The 21,123-nt window shown below is 40.4% G+C and overlaps 1 protein-coding gene and 1 long non-coding RNA gene across 6 annotated transcripts in view; one reads left to right on the forward strand and one right to left on the reverse strand.

Moving 5' to 3' along the window:
* Window positions 1–21,123, reverse strand: part of KHDRBS3 (KH RNA binding domain containing, signal transduction associated 3) — a 182,933-nt gene that overhangs the window by 16,716 nt on the left and 145,094 nt on the right. The gene's annotated exons all lie outside the window — the stretch shown is intronic.
* LOC130705541 (uncharacterized) overlaps window positions 1–21,123 on the forward strand; it is a 30,518-nt gene that overhangs the window by 2,206 nt on the left and 7,189 nt on the right. For both annotated transcript variants that reach the window (XR_009005821.1, XR_009005823.1), the window contains exons 2-3: window positions 2,671–2,802; window positions 3,937–4,021. This is a non-coding gene — a long non-coding RNA (uncharacterized LOC130705541). The remainder of the gene's footprint in view (window positions 1–2,670; window positions 2,803–3,936; window positions 4,022–21,123) is intronic.

Here is a 21,123-nt window from a genome sequence, read left to right on the forward strand (position 1 = left end):
AAACCCAACATACGGCAAAGGGGAAAAATTCTTCATTTACGTGTACAACACTTACAATATTAATAATATGCAAGAAAACACGTTAGGCTGACCATGCCTCAACTCCATCACAAGGGGTCAAGGGAAGCCCCCTCCCTCAATAAATCAAGAATGGGCTCCCCTCACTGGCACCAGGGCCACGTCTCCCCAGGCCTTCTGTCTGTCCTCTGCGTTCTACCCCATATCAGGGGTTGAAGGAAGTCCAAACGTTCAGCATGATTCCTGGCTTTCCTGGAGGATCCCTCGATCCTCAAACCAGAGTCAAGAAATAGGCCCGGCACTGGACGGAAACACGGGGGTCAAGGAGCAAACGGCAGCACTGGGACCGAGTCCACGTCTCCCCAGGCCATCGACAGGCATTCAAGGAGGACAAAAACTCCGAGTTCTCAGATCACCCTGTCTCCACGAATGGGATTAAGAAGGAACTCCTGACACGAATCTGTCCCACATCCCTTCAACCTCTTCAAGCCTCTCCACAAATTTCTAGTTTAAAGTCACTGGAACTAATCTCATTAGGCCCTTTGCTTGTATTTGTTTGGCTCAGGGAACTCTAGACCACTAGTTACTCTTTATCTCCAGTACTTGTAAAGTTCTGCCCACGCCCATCTGTCCTCATCTCCATCCCGACCGTGCCCTCTGGAATTCCTTCATGGCTCATCTTGGGCAAAACACCTTACATATTCTCAGCCTCCTCTTTGGACATCCTCTTACCTTCTTCCTCAATGGAAACCTGCTTCTCCTCTAATGACAGCTCTTATCTGGCAGCCCTGCCCTCTTCTTTATGCCCCACAGCCCACGTACCACTGGGAGCACAGGAAGGGTGAGTATTCTCTTCGCTACCACCGCCCCCCCACAGACACACCACTGCCACTTCTAGACCAGGATGCTCCACGCCTCCGTACAAACACCCAGCTCTGAACCTCCCGATGGGATCGCTGTCCTAAGTCCTGGTGCCTTCCATACGCAGGCAGACAATCCTTCAAACAAGCTGGTCTCTTGAGTCCCTGGACCTCTCTTGTCCACTGATCCTGTCTCTAGTCTCCTTTAGCCACCAACTCCCAGGTCACATCCTAGATCTCGTCATATTGATAACTTCAATCTTCCCCCACCTCGCTCCAATTTCGTATGTTCCACTCTGACTACAATTTCCTCTCTCTAGTCTCACTCCCTCAAAAGGATTACGCTGACCATCCTTTCCAATACACTGCAATCATCCCCACTACTGTTCTTAAAATTTGCATCCCTTGTCAAGGTAACCAATGAACTCCAAGTTGCTAAATTCAGTGGTCAATTCTCAGGCCTGTCATGTGACTGGTCAGTAGATGTGATATAGCTGATCACACACAGCAGACGCCACCTGAGGGACTGCATCCTGGGCTGGGGACTACCAAGTGCCAGGGTCCTACGGAGGCACATTCTTGGTCCATCCGGGACCAGGAAGGCAGCGCAGCTGGAGCAGAGGGGATGAGGGGGAGGCAGGGGTGAGTCATGCAGGGTCACGCAGGCCACTGAAAGGCTTTGGTTTCTTGTAAGGCTTTTGGTTTCTTTATCCTGAGTAAGATGGGAAGTTACTGGACGTTTCCATGGCTCCAGGGAGAAACGATGTTGCCATTTCCTGAGATGGGGAAGACTGAGGCAGAAAGCGCTCAGGGTGGGAAGCCATCAGGAGTTTGGCCTGGGAGAGGCCAGGTTTGACGGGCCTCCCAGACCTCCCAGAGGAGTCCACTGGGAGGCAGCTGGGAAGAGAAATTGAGAGGTCAGGGGAGAGGTCTGAACTGGAAACATGAATCTGCAGTCATCACCATATAACAGGTACTCCAAACCATGAGGCAGGATGCAATCCCTTAGGCAATACGTGCAAAGGGACAGAGAGCTCGGATCCCGGATTAAAGGTTCACTTAGTTTTGAATCTGTTCTTCCATTTGGAAGTAGTGTGATCTTGGACAGGCAGCTGTCTTTTCGAGTTGCAGCTTCTATAAGTGTCTGAAACGTAAAAGGTGCTCAATAAAAATAGTGACAGGAATGAGTGAATGAAGTGTGTGCTGCCCAGGAGGTGAGGACCGCAGCGGCGCCTCCGTGACGGGGCGACAGTGAGTGAGCAATGACTCAGTGGGCTCACTCACACAGCGCCTCTCGCTGGCCGGCCACTTCCTCCGCACAGAATAAATGGCGGCGATTATTCTTAACCCTGGTGTTGTAATTAAGTTTGCAAAGCCTCATTTCAGATGTAACAATTACTTTGTCAAATAAAGAGATTTTAAATGTTAATGTAGGTCTGGCCAGAGAATCAGAGACACGCAGTTTGCCACTTACGGTGGATCTTCCGCCTCTACTGTGAAAAACTTCTCAATCTGACCTCACTATAAAGTGCAGGAACTTACTGGTACTTGCCTGATCAAAGGGGAGAAATCGGCCTTGAGAAGTCATGTGATCCATCCTCCGGGCTTCAGGCCAAACTGTCTCAACCATCTGAGAGAATGATTCCCTCGCGCTTTCAAAGACTTCAGAAATAGAGTCTGAATAACCTGTCACAGTAACACACGTGGACAGGCCTACCAGAAAGTTCCATGTTTAACCTTAATCTCTCATGAGACACTCAGAATCCTTTTTCTCTTATTCTGTTCTCCTCAGAGCTCGAGAGTACCACCTCCTGTGAGAGACCACTCAGGAAGACCGATCACACAGAGCAGTTCGAAGCACGTGCCTCGGCAGCGACTGGCAAACCTAACTTAGAGGACCTGCGTCAACTACTAGGATCCGGTGGTGGGCAGAGGCATGCAAACGAGAGCTAACATGACACTAATAATAGATACTATCACATAGTATCTATTAGATGTTATCAAATGCCTAGTAGGAACCTTGTATTGGGCTAGGTACTCCACACAAATCCTCTCATATTTAAAACAAACTCGCAATCTGGTATCATCTCTATTTTATAAATTTAGGTTAAAAACAACACTTTCCCACCATTTAAGAGAGAAACTCTCACTTCTTACACTCTTTTGAGAAGGATGCTCTTGGTAGGAATTTATGAAGTTCAGATATCACCTTGTTTCAACATCTGTTCAGCAGATATTTCTGGAACACCTACCATGTGCTGGGCACTGGGGCTGCAGCAGTGAACAGGATCCGGTCTTTGTGATAAAACACGTTTGGTCTAGTGTGCAAGTCAGACAACCGTAAATAGGCCAGTGGAGTACTGTGATCCCGAGAAGCCCAGAGTTCTGAAGGAACTCGGGGGTGGGGTGCCTGAACCAGTTTTGGGGTCTAAACTGCCACCTAAGAGAAGAGCCAGACAATAAGGAAAAGAAAAGCATCCCAAGCAGAACACCACCACTCGGTTTGCCTCGGTGACGGGAAAGCAGTGACTGGCCACAGTGCCGGGGAGTCAGGATGCAAGGCTAGTTTCTCCCACTCCCAGGTGATTTTCACCACTGTCTAACTTAACTACCAATCACTACACTCGCCGAATAGTAAGAAATATGTTCGGGTGCTTTTTCGAAAAGCCATGCAATTCAGGGAGACAAAAAGAGATGATGAAGTGAGATATCCCACAGTCAAAAGAAAAAGCCAGAGAACTGTCTGGGTGCTGGACTTGCTCTCTTGGTTACGTGGGTGTACACTCTGGAAACATTCACTCAGCTATGTACATGCTTCAGATAAGTGTGAATTTATGCTCTTTGCTGTATGTACATTATATTTCAGAAAACGGAAAACAAACCTAAAAGAAGAACGCTAACATACATGTTAAAAGGGAAGGATCAATGTGCAGTTGTTGCCTATTTAGTGTGTACTTTCCCTTTCTTTCTTACCAAAAGACTCCTTGAAAGACTGAGGGTGAAGTGCTAGTGATAAGATATCAATCCAAAAAACTCCGTTTCTCATCCATTTCTGCAGATGAGGCCACCAACGAGATAGGAGTGAGCTTCAGGAAGTGAAGCTTCCAGGAAACTTCCTAACAGAAGGCTGACCCGCCCAGGAGGTATGGCTTTCCTCGTCCTCTTTCTTCCTGCCTGAACCCCAGCTTGGTGGCTGGAGCCATGACAGCCACCCTGGGACCGAGGTGAGCCTAAGGACACAGGCAAGGGTGAGGATAGAAGGGAGAGGCCTGGGTCCTTAGTAACTATAAAGAGTTCTCCCATTAGTCTGTAGCTGCTAACATTCTTGCACGAGAGACTAAACCTCTAATTCGTTTGAATTTATGGTTAATTCAGAGTTTATCCCAGTCCTAAAAGGTGGTACAAGAATTCTGAAATGAGGGATGTTGAGTATCTGTATTTTTTTGCTGCAGCGATATCCAGTTATGCTTATTTTAACAGCACTCTGTAAGCTACTCTCCTCTAGCTGTAGCAGTCTGTTGTGCTATTTCTTTCTATCAAAAGTTGCTTAAAAGATTGCAGATGGTTCTATACAATTTTAAAAAACTATGAATTTTGATTATATTCCAAGAAAAATGAAAGAGTAAAAGGAAAAGAGTTTTGTCTACAAGAGTCTCTTCAGTTCACTCTGTGCCTTTTTCTTCTTCCCGCACACCTGAGGCAGGCACGCAAAGAGGCTTCAGTGATACTCAGGGTGTGTGTTTCACAGCAACACGTACCAAGGCTGTGATGTGATGTGTATGCAATGCTAAATTTACTCTATATACTCATATTCACTTTTCAGCAGGTTTCTCGTCTTATTACAATCATTTTGGAAGACAATATAGAATTAATAGTTAAGAATCAGGCTCTGGAGTCAAGCAAACACATATCGTCAGAATCTAGGCTCCAGCATGTACTCTGGTGTAAGCTTGGGCAACGTTTACTCAATTTTCTCATCTGTAAAACAGGTTTAAAAATAAATCTTTCATAAGAGTGTTGTGAGGTTTAAATAAGATAATGTGTTACACACATATACTAAGCTCTTATTCACGGACAGCTGTTACCAATATTATTGAAGTAGAGGTTCTTTCTAAATGAGTAATATTTTTCCCAGAGTCTTACTTGGATGTTATACAATCTATTTCTGCTTATTTGCTAGAGTGAGGAATGTACTTTTAGTGATACAAGTCTAACAAAAATACCAACAATAACTAATAATTTCCTTCTATTTGCACAGTTCTCTGCAATTTCATAATTGTAACTTTCAGGAAAGTAAGTGCTATTTCGTCCATTCACTGTATTAATTAAACACAAGGATCCACTGGGTTCACTGGTGGCTGGCTCCAGGTCACACACTGAATGACCGAGCTGCGATTCGAGGTTAGACCTGTCTTTGACTCAAGCTTCAGTATTTCTACTATAGCTGTTACTTTCAACAATGATTTAGTTTCTCTGAAGCACCAACATTTAGAACTAAAATTTCTTATGAAAAAACCAGAAAGGAACAGACTTATTTTTTATAACACTTTTCTGGCAAAAGATAATTTAAAAATTTACCAGTAACATATATCATCACTAGACATCCCAAGAAATTTTATTGAGAATTCTTTGCGTTAAGTATCAAAACTGCAAATTGGAACATGACAGAACATGACTGTCACCACAGACTGCAGGGCAAGTCTTGAGAGTGGGAAGGGGGTCAGGGATGGGTCACCATTCAGAAGGAGGCTGGGAAGGCTGCTGAGAATTAATCTCTAAACAATGAAATATGTACCTACAAGTTTAAAAAAGATAAAAAGATTTTTGGACAGAGAACAAAATGGATGTTGGGTTCACTGGCCTATTTATTAGTACTTCTCTCTGTCAGTACCCAAGTCCAACTACAGTGAGTGCCAAGGCATGTCAGCTTTCAATACTGGATTCTTTGGTTCTTTGAATAGCATTCGAAAACAGCCCATCAACACTTTATAAGCAGTTTACAGTATTTCATGGGATCATCTGTTAATGAGATTCATTCGTGGCATCTTGAATTTGTTTTTGCAGTCAACTCCTCCATCTGCTATATTGAGGTATCCTTTCTGGGAGATTTCTGATCGATCTGTTAGTTAGATTTCGAATAGTTAGATTTCAAAGCCATTGTCTATTACTCTTTAAGGATATTTGACTGTGATCTACACTATTTATGTATGTGAAATACATATATGAGTGTGGAAGGAACCCATTTGACTTTGTAGGGGACGGTCAGCACCCTTGTTTCAGTGTTTCTGGAGACCCTGGTAGCACACTAACTTGCATCAATTTGCATATCAAATTATTCAGTCTCACTCTTCAAATAAGTAGAGTTAAAACAATTTAAACTATATTACCTATAGCAACTGTATTTAAATTCAAATTCAACACTAGGAAATTCAGATAGGAATACCTACTTTGTTTTAAAATTACTCATGTGAAGTAAAATTCTACCTCCCCATATTTATTCAACAAATATTTATTAAGCTTTTTCTATGTTTCAAGCACTGGGCTAGGAACCGAGGGTTATGACAGTAAAGAAATTTAAAGAAGACAGACATTGATCAGAGAATTACTTCAATATAAAATTGCAGTTATGAAGGGAAGTTGGTTGGTATTATGATAGCACATAATCATAACACATTTGGGGGAAAAAATCATTCTGGCTACAGTATGAAGAAATGATAGGAAACGGCTTGCAAGTGGAGACGGGGCAGGCTGCAAGCAGGCTACTGGTGCTCCAGGAGTTAAGGGGGCGTTGGGTGGGGCCCCATGGTGGTGGTGGAGGGTACGGAGAGCACCCTGGTCTGTAAGGACAAACTGGCTTGGGAAACTCCTGAGCCTGGTATCAGGCTCACCCTCCTTAGGCAACCCAGACTAAGGCTACGGCCTGCGTGAGGGACTAGCTAGTACCAGCACACACCAAGTCAGTTCCCTTCATAGGACCGTTCCACGTTGTTTGTTCCCTTCTCCTCCTCCTGTTTCGCCTACTAAAACGTTCATGTACTATTAGCGACAGTTACGTGGATAACTACGAAACGATAACTCACTCACACCGAAAGCCTTGTAGGAAGTTATGTTTTAAGAGTTTTCTTATGGTTTCATCTATGTTATTGCAGCTACCACGACTTTATTCATTTTTATTGCTGAGTAGCATTCCCTTATATGAATATGTCACAGCTTATTCCTCTGTGGAAGGGCATCTGGGCTGTTTCCAGCTTTTGGCGGTTACAAATAAAGCTACGCTGAACACTGTTACATAAAGCTTTTCCTGGATTCATAGTCTCATTTCTCCAGGATAAAATTATTAGGAGTGTAATTACTGGTTTACAGGGTAGATATATGTTTAACTTTTTTAGAGAAACTGCCAAATTTTCCACAGTTGTGGCATTTCATGCATGTATGAGAGTTCTAGTTGCCCTATAACTATGCCAACGTTTGGTGCTGTCATCGACAATTTTGTTTCAGCCATTCTAGTGGGAGGGCAGTGTGTCCTGATGAGGTTCAACTTGTATTTGCGCTTCCTTGGTGACCAGTAATTTTGAGCACTTCTGCATATTCTTCTTGGCCATTTGAATATATATACTTTTATGTGTTTCTTACTGAGCTGTACAGTTTCTTTATATACTTTACATAGAAATCATTTGTCAGATATGTGTGTGTGTGTGTTGCAAATATATTTTCCCTGGCTGTGGCTTATCTATGCATTTTTTCATGATGTCCTCTGATTATGCGATGTTTTAACTTTTTTTTTTTTGAGATGTTTTAACTTTTAATGAAGTTAAATTTGTAAATTTTTTTCTTCTATGATTTGTGTCTTTTTCAATATGTTCTTCTTGGAGCTTTATAAATTTAACTTTTAACCTGAAGTCATGAACCATCTAAATCGTGTGAGAGTGGTGCGTGTGTTTGGCAGGGGGCAATCAAAGCTAACCTCACCTACACATATATCTAATTGTTACAGCATTACTTATTGAAGAGACAATTCTTCACCCACTGAATTGCTCTGAAGCCCTTGAAAGCAATTAAGTGTGAGTCCATTTGTGGATATCCATTGACCTGTGATCTATCCTTTCATAGTACCGCAGTGTGTTGATTACTGTGGTTTTATAAATCTGGAAGTCAGTATAGTATTCCAAATTTGTTCTTCATTATCAAGGTTGTTTTGGCTATTCCAGGCCCTCTGAAGTTCCACATATTTTAGAACCATCTTGTCATTTTGCACCAAAAAAAAAAAAAAAAAAAAGCGAGAGAGAGAGAAGCCTGCATGGGTCTTGATTAGAATTATACTGAATTTACAGATAATTTCAGGGAGCATTGATATCTTTATGAATATTGAGTCTTCCAATTAAAAAACACTGGGTATTCTCCATTTAGTTTGGTCTTCACTACTTTCTATAAGCGACTTTTTTTTTTTTAATTTATTTATTTTTGGCTGTGTTGGGTCTTCGTTGCTGCGCACGGGCTTTCTCTAGCTGTGGCAAGTGGGGGCTACTCTTCGTTGCGGTACGCGGGCTTCTCATTGCAGTGGCTTCTCTTGTTGTGGAGCACGGGCTCTAGGCATATGGGCTTCAGTAGTTGTGGCTTGCAGGCTGTAGAGTGCAGGCTCAGTAGTTGTGGCTTGCGGGCTGTAGAGTGCAGGCTCAGTAGTTGTGGCGCATGGGCTTAGTTGCTCCGCGGCATGTGGGATCTTCCCGGACCAGGGCTCGAACCCGTGTCCCCTGCATTGGCAGGCAGATTCTTAACCACTGCGCCACCAGGGAAGCCCGCAATGTTTTATTAATAGTTGTCAGTATAGAGGTCTTGAACATTTTGGTTAAAATTATCCTTGGGCTTCCCTGGTGGCACAGTGGTTGAGAATCTGCCTGCCACGCAGGGCACACGGGTTCGAGCCCTGGTCTGGGAAGATCCCACATGCCGCGGAACAACTAGGCCTGTGAGCCACAATTACTGAGCCTGCGCGTCTGGAGCCTGTGCTCCGCAACAAGAGAGGCCGCAATAGTGAGAGGCCCACGCACCGCGATGAAGAGTGGCCCCCACTTGCCGCAACTGGAGAAAGCCCTTGCACAGAAACGAAGACCCAACACAGCCATTAAAAAAAAAAAAAAAAAAAAAAGTTAAAATTATCCTTAAGAATCCTCATGCACCACTGGTGGGAATTTAAAATGGTAGAACTACTTCGAAAAACAGTTTTGGCAGTTTCTTAAAAAGTTAAACATACAATTAATATTTGACTGAGCCATTACACTCCTAAATATCTATCTAAGGGAAGCTAAAACACAAGTCCACATGAAGATCTGCACATAAATGTTCAAAGCAGCACTATTCACAATAGCCAAGCAGTGAAAAAAAACCCAGTATCCATCACCTAGTTAATGTATAAACAGAACGTGGTAGACCCGTAAATGGAAAACCATTTGGTAATAAAAAGGAATGAAATACTGATAAAAGCTATAATGTGGATGAACCTCAAAAACATAATGCTAAGTGAAAATACCTGATGTAAAAGATCATATATTTTGATTACATTTATATTTCTTTTTCCTTTGGTTGCTCTCAATCTTTTCTCTTTGTTTTATAGCAACTGGTATATGTTATACCTTGGTGTGTTTTTATTCATATTTATCCTGCTTAGGGTTCTCTGCACTTCGTGCATCTGTGTAGTGGTGTTTTTTGTTAATTTTAGAAATGTTCGTCGTTATTTCTTCAAGTACTTCTATCCTACACTTTCTCTCTTCTCATTCTGCAATTCCAATAACATGTTAAACTGTTTTACCTCATCTTGCAGATCTCACATGCAATGTTCCTTTTACTCTTCATCTTTTTTCTTCTCTTTGCATGTTTGGATACTTTTTATTAATTTGTCTTCGAGTTCTCTTACTATTTCCTCTATGGTGTACAATCTGTTAATAAGCCCACTGAAATAATTATTCATCTCTGACATTGTAATTTTTCAATTCTAGCATTTCCACTTGGCTCTTTTTTAAGAGTTCTCTTGGCTAGATTCTTATTTGTTCACTCATGCTGCCCACCTTTCGCACAATATCCTTTAGCATACTGAACGTACCAATTTTAAGACCCTGTCTGACAATTCTAATAGCTGGGCTGTTTCTCTTGACTAACTATTTTTTCTCTTGACTCTGGGTTATATTTTCTTATTGCATAATTTTTATTCATAATTGAATGCTGGATGTTTATGAAAAAGAAGAGAGAGAGAGAGAGTTAGATAAGTAAGATTTACATCTGTAAAGGACATCTCTTTTCTTCTGTCCGGCTGTTGGTTGCCTATTAATTTTCTATTTCTGCTGTCACAGATGACCACAAACGTAGCAACTTAAGCAGCACACACTTTATAATGCTATAGTTCTATAGGACAGAAGTTGCACACAGGTCTTCCTGGGTTAAATCAAGGTATTGGCGGGCCCACATTCCCTTCTGGAGGCTCTAGGGGAGAATCTGTTTTCTTACCCATCTTGGCTTCTGAAGGCGGCCCACATTCTTCGGCTTATGGCCCTCATCCTTCATCTTCAAAGTCAGCAACATTGCATCTTTCTGTACCTTTCTTCCATAGCCACCTCTTCCTCTGACACTTCTGCCTTCCTCCCACCTTCATTTTTAAAGACCCTTGTGATTACAATGGGCCCGCTCAAAAAAGAACCTGAAGGTTCTTAATCATACCTGCAAGTCCCTTCTGCCATGTAAGAGAACATATCCACAGGTTTGGAAGATTAGGCTATGGATATTTTTGAGAGCCATTATTCTGCCTACCAAAGTTGCTGCAGGCCAAGATATCAGCATGTACAGGCCACAGTCTTCTCCTGTAACTTCACAGTTTTAAGTTTGCAAGCTCCTTTAATCATACTGGGATTAATTTTAGATAGGAAAAAGTTATGACAACACATTCCTGAAATGCTAAAACATTTTCTTCCAAATTGTTCAAAAATACCTTACTCCAAAGGGAAATCTCAAGTTTTCTGTTAGGAGAAGTTGAAATTACAAATTCAAATGGAAGAAAATTATAACTTCAAGCATTTCAGAATACACGAGACACACTCCCATCTGAGGGCTTTTGCACAGACCACTGCTCCCACAGATATACCCTTAGGCAAACTCTTTTACCTCCAAGTCTTAAATCATCTTCTCAGAAGGCTGAAAATGACTGCCATATTTAAACATGACCACCACTAGAACTTAAGCTCCACAGGGGCACATTCTTTATCCCTTTTTGTTCACTGGTACTTATCAAGCACCTAGGATGGTTGCTGGCACACAGTAGTACTCAATAGTTTGCTGAATGAATGAATGGAAGACATGCCAATGATTTATTTATTGGGGAAACAAATATTTACTTAGCAATTATCTGCTAGGCACTCTGAAAAGTGCTTTATATATAATATCTCATTTACATAGTACTTACTAGTCAAGAAGAGTAGTTCTCAACCTTGGTTGCTCATAAAAATTAACTGTAGAGTTTAAAAATTTTCAGATAGCTGTGCTATCCAAAGACTCAGATTAAAAACAATAAATAGGAGATTGGCTTGGGCACCTACTTTTTTTTTTTTTTAACGCTGTATAAGTGACTCTTCCATACAGCCCAAGTTGAAGGAGGGCTACCTGCATTTTCACATTAGACATTCAATGGTATCAGACTTCTTTTTAGAACAGATGCAGGATTCTTGAATGTTATCAATTTAAGTGAAAAACACAGACAGGTCACTTCTCTGATTGGCATTACACTAGGTACTGGGGATAAAAGGATAAATACAAGAGGGTTTCTGCCACTGAGGGCCTCTCTGTATAAAAAGGAGAGAGATTCTCAAGTCCAGCAGGTACTAGTGGCCAACAGAGGCAAGCATACAGTATTGTGGAAACACAGAAGACTGGCTGAGTACTTAGTAAACATGGGAGGGGATGTGAGGGGCAGAGAGACTATCACGGAAGCTTGTGGGATGAGGTAACTACCGAGTCAAGGAACCTTTGTTCTGCTGCAAGCAATCTGGCAGGCACTAAAATGTAAAGAAAAGCAAATTATCCTGTTTGCACCATTGTGGAAAAGTCTAAAAAACACTGTGTGTAATTTTTATAGACATGTGCCGAGTAACTGCAATGTCTTTAAAAGGTGTAAACGAAGAAAATGATTGAAGGAGCCAGGAAGAATCTAACGAGATTAAATTTACTCTCATATTTATGCCTTGAGATCTACTTTGTGTGTAACTGAGCAAATTATAAATGAGTCATGACTGAACAATTCAATATAAGGTTAGACTGTATGAGTGGGTGACTTGACATGAGGTTAGAGAAAGATCAGGGCCAGATCAACACAGGCCCTGCTACTGTAATGGCTTCTAATAGAAGGGAGAGTCCTGTTATTAATCCTTAGATCTGCACTATTTAAAAGTGAACTGCTAGCACTCACCATCTGTTATACTCGGTAGGATTACAAACTGCAAAGGCTGAGCACAAACCACCCTCCCATTCAGCAATCCCCTTGTTTTTCAATTTGCCATATATGCTTTCCATCCCTCTGTAATCACATTTTCCTTGATCATAAATGTCAAATAATCCAAGGGGCAATCACTGTCCTGGAGAACCACAAATAGACACCCACCCCCCGCCCGGAGTTGTATAACACGTGGAATGTAACACACTATCTTTCCAAAATTCAAAAATTCTACATCTGAACCAAGATGGCGGAGTAGAAGGACGTGCTCTCACTCCCTCTTGCGAGAGCACCAGAATCACAACTGGCTGCTGGACAATCATTGACAGGAAGACCCTGGACTTCACCAAGGAGGACACCCCACGTCCAAGGACAGAGGAGAAGCCACAGTGAGACGGTAGGAGGGGCGCAATCAGAGTAAAATCAAATCCCATAACTGCTGGGTGGGTGACTCACAGACTGGCGAACACTTATACCACAGAAGTCCACCCACTGGAGTGAAGGTTCTGAGCCCCACCTCAGGCTTCCCAACCTGGGGGTCCGGCAAAGGGAGGAGGAATTCCTAGAGAATCAGACTTTGAAGTCTAGTGGGAATTGATTGCAGGACTGTGACAGGACTGGGGGAAACAGAGACCCCACTCTTGGAGGGCACACACAAAGTAATGTGTGCATCGGGACCCAGGGGAAGGAGCAGTGACCCTGGGGGAGACTGAACCAGACGTACCTGCTGGTGTTGGGGGGTCTCCTGCAGAGGCGAGTGGTGGCTCTGTTTCACCGTGGGGATAAGGACACTGGCAGCAGAGGTCCTGGGAAGTTCTCCTTGGCGTGAGCCCTCCCAGAGTCTGCCATTAACCCCACCAAAGAGCACGGGTAGGCTCCAGTGTTGGGTTGCCTCAGGCAAAACAACCAACAGGGAGGGAACCCAGCCCCACCCATCAACAGTCAAGTGGATTAAGGTTTTACTGGGCTCTGATCGCCACAGCAACAGGGAGGGAACCCAGCCCCACCCATCAACAGTCAAGTGGATTAAGGTTTTACTGAGCTCTGACCGCCACAGCAACAGTCATCTCTACCCACCACCAGAGCCTCCCATCAAGCCTCTTAGATAGCCTCAACCACCAGAGGGCAGACAACAGAAGCAAGAAAAACTACAATCCTGCAGCCTGTGGACCAAAAACCACAGTTACAGAAAGACAGAGAAGATGAAAAGGCAGAGGGCTATGTACCAGATGAAGGAACAAGAAAAAACCCCAGAAAAACAACTAAATGAAGTGGAGATAGGCAACCTTCCAGAAAAAGAATTCAGAATAATGATAGTGAAGATGATCCAGGACCTCGGAATAAGAATGGAGGCAAAGATTGAGAAGATGCAAGAAATGATTAACAAAGACCTAGAAGAATTAAAGAACAAACAAACAGAGATGACCAATACAATAACTGAAATGAAAACTACACTAGAAGGAATCAATAGCAGAATAACTGAGGCAGAAGAACGGATAAGTGACCTGGAAGACAGAATGGTGGAATTCACTGCTGCGGAACAGACTAAAGAAAAAAGAATAAAAAGAAATGAAGACAGCCTAAGAGACCTCTGGGACAACATTAAACGCAACAACATTCGCATTATAGGGGTCCCAGAAGGAGAAGAGAGAGAGAAAGGACCAGAGAAAATATTTGAAGAGATTATAATCGAAAACTTCCCTAACATGGGAAAGAACATAGCCACCCAAGTCCAGGAAGCACAGAGAGTCCCATACAGAATAAACCCAAGGAGAAACACGCCGAGACACATAGTAATCAAAGTGGCAAAAATTAAAGACAAAGAAAAATTATTGAAAGCAGCAAGGGAAAAACGACAAATAACATACAAGGGAACCCCCATAAGGTTAACAGCTGATTTCTCAGCAGAAACTCTGCAAGCCAGAAGGGAGTGGCATGAAATACTTAAAGTGATGAAAGGGAAGAACCTACAACCAAGATTACTCTACCCAGCAAGGATCTCATTTAGATTTGATGGAGAAATCAAAAGCTTTACAGACAAGCAAAAGCTAAGAGAATTCAGCACCACCAAACCAGCTCTACAACAAATGCTAAAGGAACTTCTCTAAGTGGGAAACACAAGAGAAGAAAAGGACCTACAAAAACAAACCCAAAACAATTAAGAAAATGGTCATAGGAACATACATATCGATAATTACCTTAAACGTGAATGGATTAAATGCCCCAACCAAAAGACATAGACTGGCTGAATGGATACAAAAACAAGACCCATATATATGCTGTCTACAAGAGACCCACTTCAGACCTAGGGACACATACAGACTGAAAGTGAGGGGATGGAAAAAGATATTCCATGCAAATGGAAATCAAAAGAAAGCTGGAGTAGCTATACTCATATCAGATAAAATAGACTTTAAAATAAAGAATGTTACAAGAGACAAGGAAGGACACTACATAATGATCCAGGGATCAATCCAAAAAGAAGATATAACAATTATAAATATATATGCACCCAACATAGGAGCACCCCAATACATAAGGCAACTGCTAACAGCTATAAAAAGAGGAAATCGACAGTAACACAATAATAGTGGGGGACTTTAACACCTCACTTACACCAATGGACAGATCATCCAAAATGAAAATAAATAAGGAAACAGAAGCTTTAAATGACACAATAGACCAGATAGATTTAATTGATATATATAGGACATTCCATCCAAAAACGGCAGATTACACGTTCTTCTCAAGTGCACACGGAACATTCTCCAGGATAGATCACATCTTGGGTCACAAATCAAGCCTCAGTAAATTTAAGAAAATTGAAATCATATCAAGCATCTTTTCTGACCACAACGCTATGAGATTAGAAATGAATTACAGGGAAAAAAACGTAAAAAAGACAAACACATGGAGGCTAAACAATACGTTACTAAATAACCAAGAGATCACTGAAGAAATCAAACAGGAAATAAAAAAATACCTAGAGACAAATGACAATGAAAACACGAGGACCCAAAACCTATGGGATGCAGCAAAAGCGGTTCTAAGAGGGAAGTTTATAGCTATACAAGCCTACCTAAAGAAACAAGAAAAATCTCAAGTAAACAATCTAACTTTACACCTAAAGAAACTAGAGAAAGAAGAACAAACAAAACCCAAAGTTAGCAGAAGGAAAGAAATCATAAAGATCAGAGCAGAAATAAATGAAATAGAAACAAAGAAAACAATAGCAAAGATCAATAAAACTAAAAGTTGGTTCTTTGAGAAGATAAACAAAATTGATAAGCCATTAGCCAGACTCATCAAGAAAAAGAGGGAGAGGACTCAAATCAATAAAATCAGAAATGAAAAAGGAGAAGTTACAACAGACACCGCAGAAATACAAAACATCCTAAGAGACTACTACAAGCAACTTTATGCCAATAAAATGGACAACCTGGAAGAAATGGACAAATTCTTAGAAAGGTATAACCTTCCAAGACTGAATCAGGAAGAAACAGAAAATATCAACAGACCAATCACAAGTAATGAAATTGAAACTGTGATTAAAAATCTTCCAACAAACAAAAGTCCAGGACCAGATGGCTTCACAGGTGAATTCTATCAAACATTTAGAGAAGAGCTAACACCCATCCTTCTCAAACTCTTCCAAAAAATTGCAGAGGAAGGAACTCTCCCAAACTCATTCTATGAGGCCACCATCACCCTGATACCAAAACCAGACAAAGACACTACAAAAAAAGAAAATTACAGACCAATATCACTGATGAATATAGATGCAAAAATCCTCAACAAAATACTAGCAAACAGAATCCAACAACACATTAAAAGGATCATACACCACGATCAAGTGGGATTTATCCCAGGGATGCAAGGATTCTTCAATATACGCAAATCAATCAATGTGATACACCATATTAACAAATTGAAGAATAAAAACCATATGATCATCTCAATAGATGCAGAAAAAGCTTTTGACAAAATTCAACACGCATTTCTGATAAAAACTCTCCAGAAAGTGGGCATAGAGGGAACCTACCTCAACATAATAAAGGCCATATATGACAAACCCACAGCAAACATCATTCTCAATGGTGAAAAACTGAAAGCATTTCCTCTAAGATCAGGAACGAGACAAGGATGTCCACTCTCACCACTATTATTCAACATAGTTCTGGAAGTCCTAGCCACGGCAATCAGAGAAGAAAAAGAAATAAAAGGAATACAAATTGGAAAAGAAGAAGTAAAACTGTCACTGTTTGCGGATGACATGATACTATACATAGAGAATCCTAAAACTGCCACCAGAAAACTGCTAGAGCTAATTAATGAATATGGTAAAGTTGCAGGTTACAAAATTAATGCACAGAAATCTCTTGCATTCCTATACACTAATGATGAAAAATCTGAAAGAGAAATTATGGAAACACTCCCATTTACCATTGCAACAAAAAGAATAAAATACCTAGGAATAAACCTACCTAAGGAGACAAAAGACCTGTATGCAGAAAACTATAAGACACTGATGAAAGAAATTAAAGATGATACCAACAGATGGAGAGATATACCATGTTCTTGGATTGGAAGAATCAACATGGTGAAAATGAGTATACTACCCAAAGCAATCTACAGATTAAATGCAATCCCTATCAAATTACCAATGGCATTTTTTACGGAGCTAGAACAAATCATCTTAAAATTTGTATGGAGACACAAAAGACCCCGAATAGCCAAAGCAGTCTTGAGGCAAAAAAATGGAGCTGGAGGAATCAGACTCCCTGACTTCAGACTATACTACAAAGCTACAGTAATCAAGACAATATGGTACTGGCACAAAAACAGAAACATAGATCAATGGAACAAGATAGAAAGCCCAGAGATTAACCCACGCACCTATGGTCAACTAATCTATGACAAAGGAGGCAAAGATATACAATGGAGAAAAGACAGTCTCTTCAATAAGTGGTGCTGGGAAAACTGGACAGCCACATGTAAAAGAATGAAATTAGAATACTCCCTAACACCATACACAAAAATAAACTCAAAATGGATCAGAGACCTAAATATAAGACTGGACACTATAAAACTCTTAGAGGAAAACATAGGAAGAACACTCTTTGACATAAATCACAGCAAGATCTTTTTCGATCCACCTCCTAGAGTAATGGAAATAAAAACAAAAATAAACAAGTGGGACCTAATGAAACTTCAAAGCTTTTGCACAGCAAAGGAAACCATAAACAAGACGAAAAGACAACCCTCAGAATGGGAGAAAATATTTGCAAATGAATCAACGGACAAAGGATTAATCTCCAAAATATATAAACAGCTCATTCAGCTCAATATCAAAGAAACAAACACCCCAATCCAAAAATGGGCAGAAGACCTAAATAGACATTTCTCCAAAGAAGACATACAGACGGCCACGAAGCACATGAAAAGATGCTCAACATCACTAATTATTAGAGAAATGCAAATCAAAACTACAATGAGGTATCACCTCACTCCTGTTAGAATGGGCATCATCAGAAAATCTACAAACAACAAATGCTGGAGAGGGTGTGGAGAAAAGGGAACCCTCTTGCACTGTTGGTGGGAATGTAAATTGATACAGCCACTATGGAGAACAATATGGAGGTTCCTTAAAAAACTAAAAATAGAATTACCATATGACCCAGCAATCCCACTACTGGGCATATACCCAGAGAAAACCGTAATTCAAAAAGACACGTGCACCCGAATGTTCATTGCAGCACTATTTACAATAGCCAGGTCATGGAAGCAACCTAAATGCCCATCAACAGACGAATGGATAAAGAAGTTGTGGTACATATATACGATGGAATATTATTCAGCCATAAAAAGGAACGAAATTGAGTCATTTGTTGAGACGTGGATGGATCTAGAGACTGTCATACAGAGTGAAGTAAGTCAGAAAGAGAAAAACAAATATCGTATGTTAATGCATGTATGTGGAACGTAGAAAAATGGTACAGATGAGCCAGTTTGCAGGGCAGAAGTTGAGACACAGATGTAGAGAATGGACATATGGACACCAAGGGGGGAAAACTGCGATGAGGTGGGGATGGTGATGTGCTGAATTGGGCGATTGGGATTGACATGTATACACTGATGTGTATAAAACTGATGCCTAATAAGAACCTGCAGTATAAAAAAACAAACAAAACAACTAATACTAAACTTTCATTGGGTTATTTGTATGGAAATATGTTAATATAAATGTTTCAGACATTACATGAAATTTCTAAAAATCTTATATTTGTATTTGTATGGAAATATGTATGGAAATATGTTAATATAAATGTTTCAGACATTACATGAAATTTCTAAAAATCTTATATTTGTATTTGTATGGAAATATGTATGGAAATATGTTAATATAAATGTTTCAGACATTACATGAAATTTCTAAAAATCTTATATTTGTATTTGTATGGAAATATGTATGGAAATATGTTAATATAAATGTTTCAGACATTACAGGAAACGTCTAAAAATCTTATATGTTCTGGTATAATGTTATAAGTAATAATCCTAGTTATTACTTTAAAATGTATATCTCAGAAATAACTAATTTTCTCGTCAACTGCATTATTATGAACTTTCATCAAATCTTTAACCATGGTCATTTTTAAGTCTTTTGTCATTTACAGACAGTTCTGGGTGTACTCTGATGATTTTGCAAATATGTTCCTATAAAAGAGTTTCATCTTCAAGAAATTCATGGAAAAGACTCTGACAAGTACAGGTTTCTGGTAACTGACTGTACTGCTGAACTGAATGAATAAGCATTTTCAGAACTCTAATGAAAAACTGATGAACTCATAAAAGTGCTAACAAAAGATCAAGATGAAAAAAAAGAAATTAATTACATGGGACTGAGTGAACTGATGAGGATGAGTATAATTTTTGTGACTTTCTGTCTGAATTAAAAAAAAAAAAATCCCACAAGGACTCAGAGGAAAAGAATATACAAATCAATTTTCACTGCAAAGTAAAGGAGCTGTTACAGTGGAGGATTACTGGACTGAATGTCAATATTATGACATAGTATAAGTGTGTTTCATGTTTGGTAATTGCAATCATTGTTGCTTTTGTTGTGGTCATCCATGTACAATGCTTGGTGTCAGTCTATCTATCTCTTGTAAAAAAAAAAAAAAAAAAAAATCTCAATAGGATATGATACTTTTTTCAATTACTTGTTTTAAAATGTACTCTAAGAATCTGAAATATGAGAAAATTATAATATCATTCATAATTTGTTGAATTATGTGCTAAAATATAGTATAATAGCCCAGATCTGGGTTACTAATACAACAGCAAAAAAAAAAAAAAAAAAAAAAAAAAATTCTACATCTAAGACACTTATAGCCCCAAGGCTTTTAGATAAAATATTATAGAATTTTAATGATAGCTAATGATAGCATATACGAAGTGCCAGGTGCTTTCCACATATTGAATATTAACTCATTTAACATGACAACAACCTAAGAGGGGGTTACTATTATCATCATCCCCACTTTACAGATGAGCAACCTGAAGCACAGGCAGAGTAACTTGACCGCAGCTGCACTGTCAGCAAGTGGCAGAGCTGTGATGTGAACCCAGGCCTTCCCGCCCTTCACTCTCCTTTAACCAAGTCTGGATTCAGCTTTAAGTGAGGTGCTGTTTTATCTACATTACCTTGGCCAAGCTGATATGCATAGGTTATTTTTTTCCCCCCATATCTAAAGTGCCATATTAATTTCCCTGAACTTTGCCAGAAACTGCTTATTCTTTTTAAAGAGGTCTTAAATATATTTACACAGTCAAACACTCATTATATACTAAGTTCAGGCACTTATTGTGCAAATATTGGGTCAAAGGTTACAAACACTTTCAAGGGTCTTGATGGACACTTGTAAATTACTTTCCAAAAGAGCACATCCCTGGCTTCCCTGGTGGCACAGTGGTTGAGAGTCTGCCTGCTAATGCAGGGGACACAGGTTCGAGCCCTGGTCTGGGAAGATCCCACATGCCACGGAGCAACTGGGCCCGTGAGCCACAACTGCTGAGCCTGCGCGTCTGGAGCCTGTGCTCCGCAACGAGAGAGGCCGCGATAGTGAGAGGCCCGCACACCTCGATGAAGAGTGGCCCCCGGTTGCCACAACTAGAGAAAGCCCTCGCACAGAAACGAAGACCCAACACAGCCAAAAATAAAATAAATAAATAATAATTAAAAAAAAAAAAAAGAGCACATCCCTTCATGATGTCAAATAAAAGGGAAAAACACCATCCACATCATGTGCGAATTATTTCTGCTTCTAGAGTTGTGAGTCCAGTAAATGAGGTTTGACTAGGTTCTGAGAAATTCAAGCACACTGACGTTCTCTACTATAAATCATTCTTCACAAGTAACTTCAAGCTTTGACCTCAAGTCTGTGCTTCCAAACATCTTAGAACTCTAAACAATCTAAATTAAATGAAGCCTTCAATAAGTTTTTACTTCACAAATGGGGAATCAAAATGGCACGTATAATTTTATGCAGGTTGTTTCTTTGTTGAGATTTTATTGACTGGAGTCTTTCTCAGGAAAAGACTGTACAGGTTGCTAGATGGGATAACTAAACCGATAAGAACAGGTTACATAGAGAGGCAGTACAGCAGAGGGCTTAGACTGCCCGCGTTCAATGCCAGCCCCAGCATTTACTCTCCAGTAACCTTAGGGAAATTCCATAATCTTTGTGCCTCAATTTCCTCATCTATAAAATG

This window comes from Balaenoptera acutorostrata, chromosome 17 (assembly GCF_949987535.1).
Source record: "Balaenoptera acutorostrata chromosome 17, mBalAcu1.1, whole genome shotgun sequence".
Taxonomy (NCBI): domain Eukaryota; kingdom Metazoa; phylum Chordata; class Mammalia; order Artiodactyla; family Balaenopteridae; genus Balaenoptera; species Balaenoptera acutorostrata.